Source organism: Podarcis muralis, chromosome 13 (assembly GCF_964188315.1).
Source record: "Podarcis muralis chromosome 13, rPodMur119.hap1.1, whole genome shotgun sequence".
NCBI lineage: Eukaryota > Metazoa > Chordata > Lepidosauria > Squamata > Lacertidae > Podarcis > Podarcis muralis.
The window spans coordinates 11,747,591-11,759,755 of record NC_135667.1 but is presented as its reverse complement, the minus strand read 5'-3'; the positions used below and the strand labels follow the sequence as shown (position 1 = coordinate 11,759,755).

Below are 12,165 nucleotides of genomic sequence, written 5' to 3'. Positions count from 1 at the left end.
CATGACCCGGAAAGCTGTCTGTGGACAAACACCAGCTTCCTCGGCCTGAAAATGAGATGAGTGCTGCACCCCATAGTTGCTTAACTATCCAGGGGTCCTTTGCCTTTATCTTTACCAGATTTATGGCAACCCTTTGTAGATTTTTAAAAAAGCTCAACAATCTTGGGCTCCCAAAAAACTTTGCCCAAAAAAGTGCTACAACCTTTGTGTCTGGATTTTATCTTTTTGAAATATGGCAATCTTAGTATAGTTGCCGCTTGGATCAGCAGGCTATAGAACAAACTTACTTATTTACGTACCTGGGTGAATGCATTAATGAGCCCCTCTCTTGGAAGTGTAATATGGAGGCATTGTTGAAGTTCTATTAAAATCAGATAGGGCAGCTGTTTGAACCTGCCTTCAAGGTATTTTTAGTAGCAAAGTGCTTACTCAAATGCTCTATATGGAGTTGAAATATGGCGCTATGATTCGAACGCCACTAAAAAATGTTGTGGGGATTTGGAGGACTTCACATGAAGGAAGCACATGAAGAAGGGCCTCAGATGATGTACACAGAGTGTTGCTGAAGAAAGAAAAATCTTACACATTGTTATGTAGATGAGGCAGATATTGAATCGATCTTTTCCTCATAATGTAGCCTAGTTTTTAATTTCCTTAGTAGTGGCTGGATTAGCTCTCTTTGGGTATCACAATACAACAATCAGTGTAGAAGAACATGCCTGATAGATTCAATCTCAACAGAGCTGCATGGGTATAATCTCTGTTCCGATTAGATGTCGTGACATTTGCCCTGTAATAGTGCTGAAGGGAGAAAATTAAAATGGAATCTGGAAAATGCCCAATGATGTTTAGGGTTGTCCAGTGCACTTAAGTAATTTTCTGGGTGTGATCTTTGAGGTTCGTGTAACGATTTATTAATTTTAGAGGATTGGTTAAGAATCTTGTCTTCAAAGTTTAACTGAATATGTGATATGTACCAAGCCCATCATGCTGCTTACATATAATAATTAATTAAATGAATGAGTGGAAACTGACAATTCCCCATGGGCAATAATTTGATATTTTGTGAGACTTGCATTGAACATCCCAATATTTTTATATGTTTATTTATTTATTAAATGTTTTGTCTACCACATTTTAATTAAAAAAATAAATGTGGCTTAGAACAATTCTAATAAAATTCAAGAACAACACAAAAAATAAAACAAATTACCAAACAACATATATTTTCTTAACTGTCTGCATAAACCTGGCAACAGAGAAAAGTATTTAACAAACATTTTGAAGTTTGGTCCCTCTGAATCACTATTGCAAGAGTATTCCACAGGAGTGGGCGAATTACACTAAAGGCTATGCAATGCCACTTTCAACTCAATATATTAAACCTTCAAGGGAAAACTGCTTATTCCGTTCTTCCTTTCTGCTATAAAATTTCAGTTAGGGCAAACTCTCATTCTACTCCCAGGTCTGGCAACATACTCAGTGACTTAATAAGTTGTACTGTAATATAATGAAGGGTCATTCACTATGTTTTGTTCTATTTTAGGGTTATATTTTAGCTTCACTGTGGCCTTCCCAACCAGGAAGTTGCCAGAGCTTTTTAATGACACCAAGTATATCAACTTGGGCATACTTGTCTTTTGCATTGTTTGACTCTCCTTTGTTCAAACTTAATTCAGCAGAAAAGGAAAATACATAATTAGTGAAGAAACATGGTTTGGGCAGCAATTAATTTTCAGAAGCTTTTTCAGAGGCTGTTCAGAGGATATAATTGTAGAAATGTTTGCCTTCCCTATAATTATCAGAATAACTGTTATCAATTCACCTTCAGGAGGCTGTTGGGAGCAGGGGGAATCAAGAAGCAAGTCTGAAATAATATGTGCCCCAGTGTTCTTTAGTCATCTAAGATTAGGGAGGGAAGAAAGGTGGGCTCTGTCCTTTTGACGAGTTTTGCTCTTTCATTATCAAACATCAAAGGGTAGCTCTCAGTTCCCATTCAATGAATGCTTCTGTAATGCTGTTGTGGTCAAAGACAAAGCAGAGAATTATTTCCTTCAGGAGACAGCATCAGCTGCCTCCTAAGCCATATAGTTCAAATGCACAGGTGTTTCCCAGCAGAATATACAGTTCACAAATGCCTGAGAAATCAGCCAGGCCAGATGGCCCCATACAGACCTCAGAGAGGAACATATGGAACAGCCTGAGAGCCACTTCTGACACCACGTTTCATCCAATCAGGCTTCATGCAATTGGGATGAGAAAAAGGTGCACCATGGAGACCAGAAGTAGAGGGAGCTTTCTCATCAACATGTTGCTGCTGCTCCCAAACATGGTTTGCAATGTGGACTGTGTTAAGTGCTCCACAACTGATTCTGTACATGTTCCACATGCGTGGCACGACCCTGGTGATCTTGCCCTCGGTGGGATAGTATCTCATATCGATTATGTATTTCCCAGCTTTTTGTTCAACATGCATCCTTCTCAGGAGTCAATTAAACTCCCCTTGTAAGAAATTCTATCTCTGCACAACGTTCTTAAATTTAGTTATAACAATTCTGTATGTTTGTAAGATGAATTGAAAAATACTTGGGCAAAGTAGCAGTAACACTCTTAACTTTGAAAATGTAGAGGGGGTTTTTTAGTCAGGAGAGTCATTTTGTTAAAACAGTTTGGAGGTATAAAGCCCTTCTTGATATACAGTGGTACCTCAGGTTACATACGCTTCAGGTTACAGACTCCGCTAACCCAGAAATAGTGCTTCAGGTTAAGTACTTTGCTTCAGGATGAGAACAGAAACCTTTTCTCTGTCCAAACAAATTGTGTTTTTATTTGTTGGAAGCCGCTGAGAGTGGCTGAGGTAACTTTTGCTCTGTCCAAGGTATTTTTCTGTTTTGGGTTTCCATGCTGCTGGATAAACCTCCCTGTTTCTACTACTGTGCAGTATTATTGATTTTATAAATTGGTTAAATCCTCCATCTTTACATTTTCTAAAAGTCAATAGATACACCGAGTGGAATATCAATTTAGCATTATTTTCTTGTCAGATAATTTCTGAGTAACGTTAGTGTGTCAATTAAACAGTTAATCAAGAGCCAGCAAAGTATATCAATTAGCATGGAAGACTATGACTGGTGAGATCTGAGTACAAATCTCTATTCAGAGATCAATGACCATATTTCATAGCCTGCACCCAATGGGTTGCCCTGAACATGAAGCTGGGGTGGAGGGGAGAGTACAATGCAGGAAGCATTAAAAAATATATAGCAAAGGCATAAGATGGGTGCCAAGCTCTGGAAAGCAAGATTGAAACAGATTGCTTTCATTGTCGTCTGGGCAGCCCAGAAGCCCCATACACACTGCCAACAATCTCAAATCACAATCCAGCAAAAGGCAGTCACAACACACTATCCTCCTTTCCATTAGAATTGAGTTTCCTCATTGTGCTTCTTCCTTATCTAAGCAGTCAAAGACTGATATAAAATGATCAGGTGTCCTCTTTAATTCTCTCATGAAATATCAAGTCACTTTATTTGCAGCGTGGTGACCAAGTTCTACCAGCACATCCTGGCCTTGGTGTTTGCAATTGATGAGATCAACGATAATCCTAAGATCTTGCCCAATATCACTCTTGGGTTCCGCATCTATGACAGCTACTCCCATTCAAGGTTGACGTATCGGACCATTCTAGATCTGCTTTTTAAATCACATCATTTCATCCCCAACTACAAATGTGGCATCCAGGAAAATGTAATAGGAGTCATTGGGGGACTGAGCTCTGATACTTCTTTATGCATGGCAAACATCTTGAAGCTTTACAAGATTCCACAGGTAGGATTTGGGGAGCAATGGGTTTCCCCCAAAATCTCCCTTATAAGGCACACTTCTACTGTCTTTCCAAGAAGAATCTGATGATTCAGGAATATTGAGCAGTATTGGGGTGGGATGGTGGGACACAATAGCTGCATTGGCATTGAGTGCTGTACGGGTTTGGGTGGGGCTTGGTCCCAACAGTGTGTATTGGATATGCAGTCAGCTGGCAATTTACACATATTTCACATGCACCCATTGAACTTTGTTTTGGCTATACACAATTTGGGCTTTAGGCATGAACCCCTTAACGTACACCCATGTAAGTTTTGGGCTTGCTCTATGTGTAGGAGAATTTCTCCACTGATGATAGAAATGAATATCCACGGGGAAATTTAATGATGTCTGATTCTTCATGTGCGTCTCAGAGGAAGGGAATATTGTCATAGTAAGAACACTATGGAGACAGAGTACTATAAGGAAATGAATAGTAAAATGAGAACATGTAACAGTATTAAATTATGGACAAATAATGATGTTTCTTTATTTATTAAACAAATGTATATGGGTGCATCTAACTTCAGCTAGTAAGACAGCAGGAACCTTTCTGTATCAGGAAATGTTTTAATGCATTCCTATCCTCAATGGTGAATTACTGCAATGCACTTTTATTTTGTCTGGAGACTGTAACTACTACAGAAAGTGATAGCGACCACAAGCTTATGATTCTATGTCTGTGAGACATATGTCTGTGATACCAATCTCCTACTGGGCCAGGTTTAAAATTCTGGAACTAAAACATAAGGCCCCATACACCTTGGGACAAGATTGCTTGAGAATGATTGCCTTAAATACCCAATATCGACATACAAAGACCCTTGCTAGTTCAGGCCGAACACCAATCTCATCCAGACGTCTATTCTCACCGTGGCCAACTAGATGCCAATGAGAAATCTGCAAACAGACTCTGCACACAACAGCACTCTTCACAAATGCAGTTCTCACCAGCTGCTATTAAGATAGATACTGGCTCCAAAATACCGTATATTGTCAGATACCCAGAAACCCACTTCAAACAGGAGCAGCGCTTACAGTGAGACTATTTCTCTTTTCTGTTGAGCTATGACAGGTACCCAGTATTGGAAATTTGAGGGAGAAAATAATGCATTTTTGTTGCAAGATACTAAAAATGAAAAATAGGTCTCTGACATGGCTGCTTATTTGTACTGATTGAAATCACTCTTTATTGCTGCTGCTGTGTGTGTTTTGCATTGTTTCTAATTTTATTTTCAGTTCATTTTATAGTAACATGGTTAATTGCCTTGAGATTTATTGGAAGGAAAGACATGAATTCAGATCACAGTCATCTCCTAAAGCCACTCTAAAATGTCTGCCATTTTCTTTTAGATTTCCTATGGCTCATTTGAATTATCAGTCAATGATCAATTCAAATTCTCTTCCTTTTACCGCATGGTTCCCAATGACCGTCTCCAGTGTAAAGGAATTATCCAATTACTTGTGTATTTCAAATGGACATGGGTAGGTCTTATTGCAACAGATGATGAGGGTGGAGAATATTTTTTGCAAACTATAGAACCAATGCTTTTCCAGAATGGAATCTGTTCAGTGTTCACAGAAAGAAGCGTAAAAAATGTGCATTTCTCTGATGACATGCTGAAAATGCTTGCTGACGTACGAATAGTTGAACCACCTTTCCTGAAGAACAAAGCCAAGGCTGTTATTGTATATGGAGAAAATCAAGCCCTTGAATGGGTGAAGAACAGTTTAGCAGCAGCCAAAATAATTCAACGAATATTTCCTCAATACAAAGATTATCCACAACAAAGGTGTGGATTACGACAGCCCAAATTGATTTCACATTGCATACTTTGCACAGGGCGCTTGATCCCGATATACAAAAATTCCATGGTGCTATCTCCTTCACAATTCACACAACAGAGTTGCAAAACTTCAACAATTTTCTTTCCATCGTAAATCCTTCATGGGCAAGTGAAGATGGTTTTATCAATGATTTCTGGGAACAAGCATTCAGTTGCTCTCTTTCAAACCACACTGTGTTTCTTGCTGATAAGCCATGTAGTGGGGATGAGATGCTGACAAGCCTTCCCTCATCATTTTTTGAAATGAGCATGGCTGGCCACAGCTACAGTATCTATAATTCTGTCCATGCTCTAGCACATGCCTTGCACATCACATACTCAGCTAGAATGAACATGAGAAAAAAGGAGACTGTGGGTAGATTCTCTCTTCATCATCTGGAGCCCTGGAAGGTAATGTTTGCTGTTAGGAAATGTAGTCTTTTCACTGAAGCCTTTACTCTATCCTGTTACTTCTAGATGACCACTTGATTGAGAATTCATCCAAATTTGAATATGCAAATCCAAATGGTTTTATCATTTGAAATCCCTTTCTGCTTTAAAATCTGATTTCCTCCAAATTTTGGGTTGCTGTTTTCCAACCCAACAATATTTAATATCTATGCAATAGTAGGAAGATTGCATTAAAATGTGTATATTAGTATAAAGATTTTTAAAAAACCAAAAAAAATCATTTTGTTAAGAGAAAATGCTTGCAAAAATTGCTGCCTTCCACAAAATTGCATATAAAATATTGTTAGGAGAACTTTACACTATTTTTAATTTTTTTAAATATCAGAGTATTGCAGAAATGTGATGTACTCAATTAAAGATTATAAATATAAGAAACCTAGATAACTGAAATTGGCAGATTTGTCCATGCCATATCTTAAGTGACATTTCTTTTGATGTGTTTTCAGCAAGATGATACGGCCATTAGTATTCCTCCTGATTTCCCAGTGTGGTGTTTACATATAAAGGTAAAGGTAAAGGTACCCCTGCCCGTATGGGCCAGTCTTGACAGACTCTAGGGTTGTGCGTCCATCTCACTCAAGAGGCCGGGGGCCAGCGCTGTCTGGAGACACTTCCAGGTCACGTGGCCAGCGTGACATCGCTGCTCTGGCGAGCCAGAGCCGCACACGGAAACGCCGTTTACCTTCCCGCTTGTAAGCGGTCCCTATTTATCTACTTGCACCCGGGGGTGCTTTCGAACTGCTAGGTTGGCAGGCGCTGGGACCGAACAGCGGGAGCGCACCCCGCCGCAGGGATTCGAACCGCCGACCTTTCGATCGGCAAGCCCTAGGCGCTGAGGCTTTTACCCACAGCGCCACCTGCGTCCCTGGTGTTTACATATATTCCTGGTTAAATATTACTATTCTTATTGCTTCTAGAATTTAATAGCTGCCCTTGACCCTAAGATCCAGTACAGATGACAGCAATCTAAAAACATCTTTAATTTTAAAATAAAAAAATTAAAAACAGTGTAAAGAAAACTTGAAATTACATATACATAAAATACACATTTTAAGGGTTAAATGTGAGCATAAAGAGGGACGGCCTCATAGAATGTCCTCTCTCAGCCACCACCCTTGAGCTTCTGAGGGTGGAGGAACAACCAAGAAGGCAGTGTCCACCAATCACAACATCTAAGAGGGTTTTTACAAAGTAGGCTGTCTTTCAGGCAGAGGCTTCAGATTGCCCCCAAGACTGAGGGACCCCAACCTGCAGCATACACAGGCATTTTAACATCACCAGGCGGAGGCCAAGCACACTGGAGGAGCTGGCCACTGATCCTGTGATGCGTCCAACAAACATTGAGGAGGTCAAGGGGTCTGCTTTTAGGTATTTGAGGCCTGAGTCATTTGGAGCTTTAAACACCAACATGAGCATCTTGAATTGGGCCCATAACCCACCCTATATTCTTCATATTCCCATGGCGCATGGGTTTGCAGCTCTGCAACTATACACTTAAAAGTTCCTCTGGTAGCCCACAGTCTCATCCAGTCCAGATTGATCTACAGCAACTTTGTGGGCAGGAAGGTAATAGAGAGGAGGCTAAAAGTCAAACGCAAACAGGGCGTTATTTCAACATAGTCTCTTCAGCAACAGCAATTTTCCTCTCTTTCATTTTGTTTAAAATATAGGGGGTCAAAGGAATTAAAAAGGATTTTAAGAGATTAAAAGGTTTTGAAGGTTAAAAGTCTTCAAAAGAAGTTTTTAAAATGTGGAGATATAGTTAACAGGAAACCAGGGTGGTGGCTGCAAGGCTGTTAGACTTCGTTAAAACTAATTTACGACGCTAGCTTCACAATGTTCTAGGTTGCAAATTCCTGGGGTTGCCCGAACACATAAAACAACGTTCCCTTCGATAGGAGGAATTTTAAAAAGAGAAAAAGAGCGGGGGGGGGGGGGGAGAGAAGCCAGAAAAGCAAACCCCAGTCATGTAATTGAAAGAGAATATGCAGAGTTCTGATAAGCACTTCCTACCTCAGTGCCATCTTGCCCCAGTATCCCCAGGCCAGTGTGGCTTGCAGTATGGGCATTAATCTCTTCCACAAAATACTGACAGTCTGGAAGTGACCTAAGCATTCTCCGCAATACTTATGACTGACAAAATTAAAATGGGATTGTGGAACTCTTAGTGGTAATGTTTCCTCACTAACAGGTGTCATGACCTGCATTGTGATTTCATATGCGCTTGCCAGTGTGCCCTTGACCAATAAATCTCGCTGGCCTTGTACATGTTCTCAAATTCCTTCCCTTACTTGCCAAAGACTGATAATAAACAACAGCTTTAATCCCACCCCCTCCCTGATCAATTTGGGAGGTCTTTTTGCAGAACCTTTGTGTTTTCACCACGATGGGCCACTCTCTTCACATGTAAGCTACCAAATGACAGGTGATGTCCATTGTAAATTGCAATGGTTCTTCCCTGGAGAAAAATCATTTAAATACAAGCTATTGAAGAATCTTAGTACTTTTTAGTTTGCTTTATTCTCTCTCTCTTTCCATCTAGCTCCACTCATCCCTTCGTATAATTTCATTCAACAACAGTGCTGGAGAAGAAATTACTTTTAATGAACATGGAGAAATAGAAGCTGGCTTTGATATTATGAACCTGGTCACATTCCCAAATATGTCCTACGTCAGGGTCAAAGTGGGGAAGCTGGATCCTCAGGCTCCTCCTGACAAAGAGCTCACCATTAAGGAGGAAAAAATCAAATGGCACAAAGGCTTCACTCAGGTGAGAAAATAACTGCACCGTCTCCCAAATCACAACATCCAATAAAGAGGGATGTAAGGAAAAGAAAGGAATCATTACTTCACTTCATTTAACACATAAATAAATTTGCAATTCACTAGAAGTGAAAAGTAGCGTTTTAAAATAACAGGAAATTTAAAAATAAATAAATAAGAAGACAAAACAAAATGTCCCCACTGAAGGTTGGCACTTAAAAGTGCTGTTTGTGACCAGCTCAGCACTTAAAAGTGATTTTTCAATGGCACCACAGTGACTGGAAGGGAAGGAAATGCAGAAAACCCACTCCTGCCAGTAGCCCTGCACCTAGATGGTCTACATGCCAGATGAGTTCTTCAGCCACTTCAAAGGCTAAGAAAAATTGTGCTCCCCAATGATCTTCAGCCACTTGCTAGGCCCTAAACACTCTTTGGCTTCTTCCAAGGCCTGCTGAAGAGGTCTTATTGCTCAGAATCCAGCAATGATCTGAGCAAGCAAACACTGAGTGCAGCCACACTCTCAAACTCAGGCTTCCTCAACCTCGGCCCTCCAGATGTTTTTGGCCTACAACTTCCATGAGCCCTAGCTAGCAGGACCAGTGGTCTGGGGTGATGGGAATTGTAGTCTCAAAACATCGGGAGGGCCGAGGTTGAGGAAGCCTGCTCAAACTGATGCTTTCCATGATTTACAGGTTAGCAGCCATATCTAGATGAACAGTATTTTAGAGTCTTGGACTCTAGATCGCTGTTTACCAGTCGGATGCAGATGAATTCCTCAAGTCTTTTCTTCATTTAGAAAAAGTTTCTATACTTTTTGATAGGTGCCACCCCTTTGCTTGTGTAACGAAATGTGCCAACCTGGATACGGGAAGAAAAAGAAGGAGGGAGAGAAGTTTTGTTGCTATGACTGTGCTCCATGTCCTGACGGGATGTTCTCAAATGAGGAGGGTAGGCCACATTCCCTTTCTTTTTTAAAACAACGTTCTTTGTACGGATCATACATGTGGAATAAATGCAGAGCTGCATATTTAGGAAAAATCAAAGTTGAGCTTGAAAGTTAGAGAAATGGTGAGATCAGGAGAGGAAAGAGGTGGCAGTCTCTCCTTTCAGAACATGGCAAGAGGAGGGGAAGAGAAGAAGTTGCATCCATTTTATATACTGTATCTCTTTCTTCACTAAATATGGTTACAGTTGTAATTATCACACACTGCAAAGGTGTTTAAGTGTGTTGCAGTGGTTAAGAGCAGTGGACTCATAATCTGGTGAACCGGGTTCGCTTCCCTGCTCCTCCACATGCAGCTGCTGGGTGACCTTGGGCTAGTCACACTTCTCTGAAGTCTCTCAGCCTCACTCACCTCACAGAGTGTTTGTTGTGGGGAAGGAAGGGAAAGGAGAATGTTAGCCACTTTGAGACTCCTTAGGGTAGTGATAAAGCGGGATATCAAATCCACTACAACCCACATATTCTTATAGAAAATTCAAGGTTTGATCTCTGTCATCACTGTTTGAAATAATACTATCAGACAAATTCAAAGGTTTATATGGTTCCACTTTGTTACAACCATTATTCATGCTTTTAAATAGTCCTACCTGCTTCTTCTTGTTTTTCAGGCTTGGAAACTTGTGTCACCTGTCCAGGAGATCAATATCCAAGCAAAGGGAAGGATCAATGCATTCTTAAGACACAAAACTTCCTAGCTTTTGATGACACTTTGGGCATTGTTTTAACTTTCTTGGCACTAATTCCCTCTCTGATCACAGTTCTGGTGCTGGGCATCTTCATTAAGCACCGGGACACAGCCATAGTCAAAGCCAACAACAGAAGCCTCACCTACATTCTCCTCATCTCCCTCCTCTTCTGCTTCCTCTGCTCCTTCATGTTCATTGGAAAACCTAACAAGGTAACTTGTCTTCTCCGACAAACTGCTTTTGGCATCATCTTAACTGTGTCCCTCTCTTGCATCTTGGCCAAAACAACTTCTGTGGTTTCAGCATTCATGGCCACCAAACCAGGATCCAGGATGAGAAAATGGTTAGGGAAAGGATTGTCTTATTCCATTGTCCTCTTTTGCTCCAATATTTAATTGGGCATCTGTGTTTTATGGCTTGCAACTTCTTCTCCATTTCCAGATTTGGACATGAGCTCATTGACTGATGAAATAGTTGTGCTCTGTAACGAAGGATCAACCATCATGTTTTATTGTGTTTTGAGTTACATGGGTTTCCTGGCCATTGTCTGCTTCAGTGTGGCGTTCCTAGCCAGGAAGTTGCCCGACACTTTCAATGAAGCCAAGTTCATCACCTTCAGCATGTTGGTCTTTTGCAGTGTTTGGCTGACCTTTGTTCCAACTTATTTGAGCACAAGAGGAAAATACATGGTAGCTGTTGAGATCTTCTCCATCTTGACCTCCAGTGCTGGACTGCTGAATTGCATCTTTTCCCCCAAATGTTACATTATTCTTATGAGGCCTGAGTTGAACACTAGAGAACAACTAATACGAAGAAAGTGATAAATTACAGAGCACTGCATGCACACGGAAGCTCATACCAAGAACAAACTTAGTTGGTCTCTAAGGTGCTACTGGACATATATATATATATATATATATATATATATATATATATATATATATATCTACTGCACAGCTACCTACCTGACTCTTGGAATCCTATGCAGGATCATAAAAGAGGTGTGATACAATCAACTGGGAAGAACTAAATTATTTCAGCAATTTTGCTTGTGGTGTTCTCAAACCTATTTATTTTATATTATTTAATTCATATTCAAGGGTATTCTGACCAGGAGAGTCAGAGAAAGAGAAATGTTAATCTCAAAAACCTGAAATTTAAGGAGGAACTAGGGATCTAAACTTAACTTAACTCTTAATGACTGATCAAGATGTTGAGAAGGGGAGGGAGAATAAAGTACATTAATAACGGTAGCAGATAGCATTTTTCTTAATCCAAATATGAAGAACATGTTATATTAAAATATATCAATGTAATGTGCTATTTTGAAATTTTGATGTCTTTAAAGCTTTGTCTTCTTGATTAATTTTTAAATAATGTTGCATTATGTATTGTTCTCACTCTTTATATAAATCACAATGTTTTGATTTTGTTGTTGCTAATATTTTTAGGAAATATATTTCTCGAACAACAAGTTTCAGCATAATTAAGATCTCAGATAGTTTTGATGTAATATTGGCTTGATTTGTAATATAGAAGACATGGAAGGACCTTC

At 39.9% G+C, this 12,165-nt stretch overlaps 1 pseudogene; it reads left to right on the top strand.

Annotated features, from left to right (window-relative positions):
* Positions 1-2,272: 2,272 nt before the first annotated feature.
* Positions 2,273-11,431, top strand: LOC114583418 (vomeronasal type-2 receptor 26-like; annotated as a pseudogene).
* The last annotated feature ends 734 nt before the right edge of the window (positions 11,432-12,165 follow it).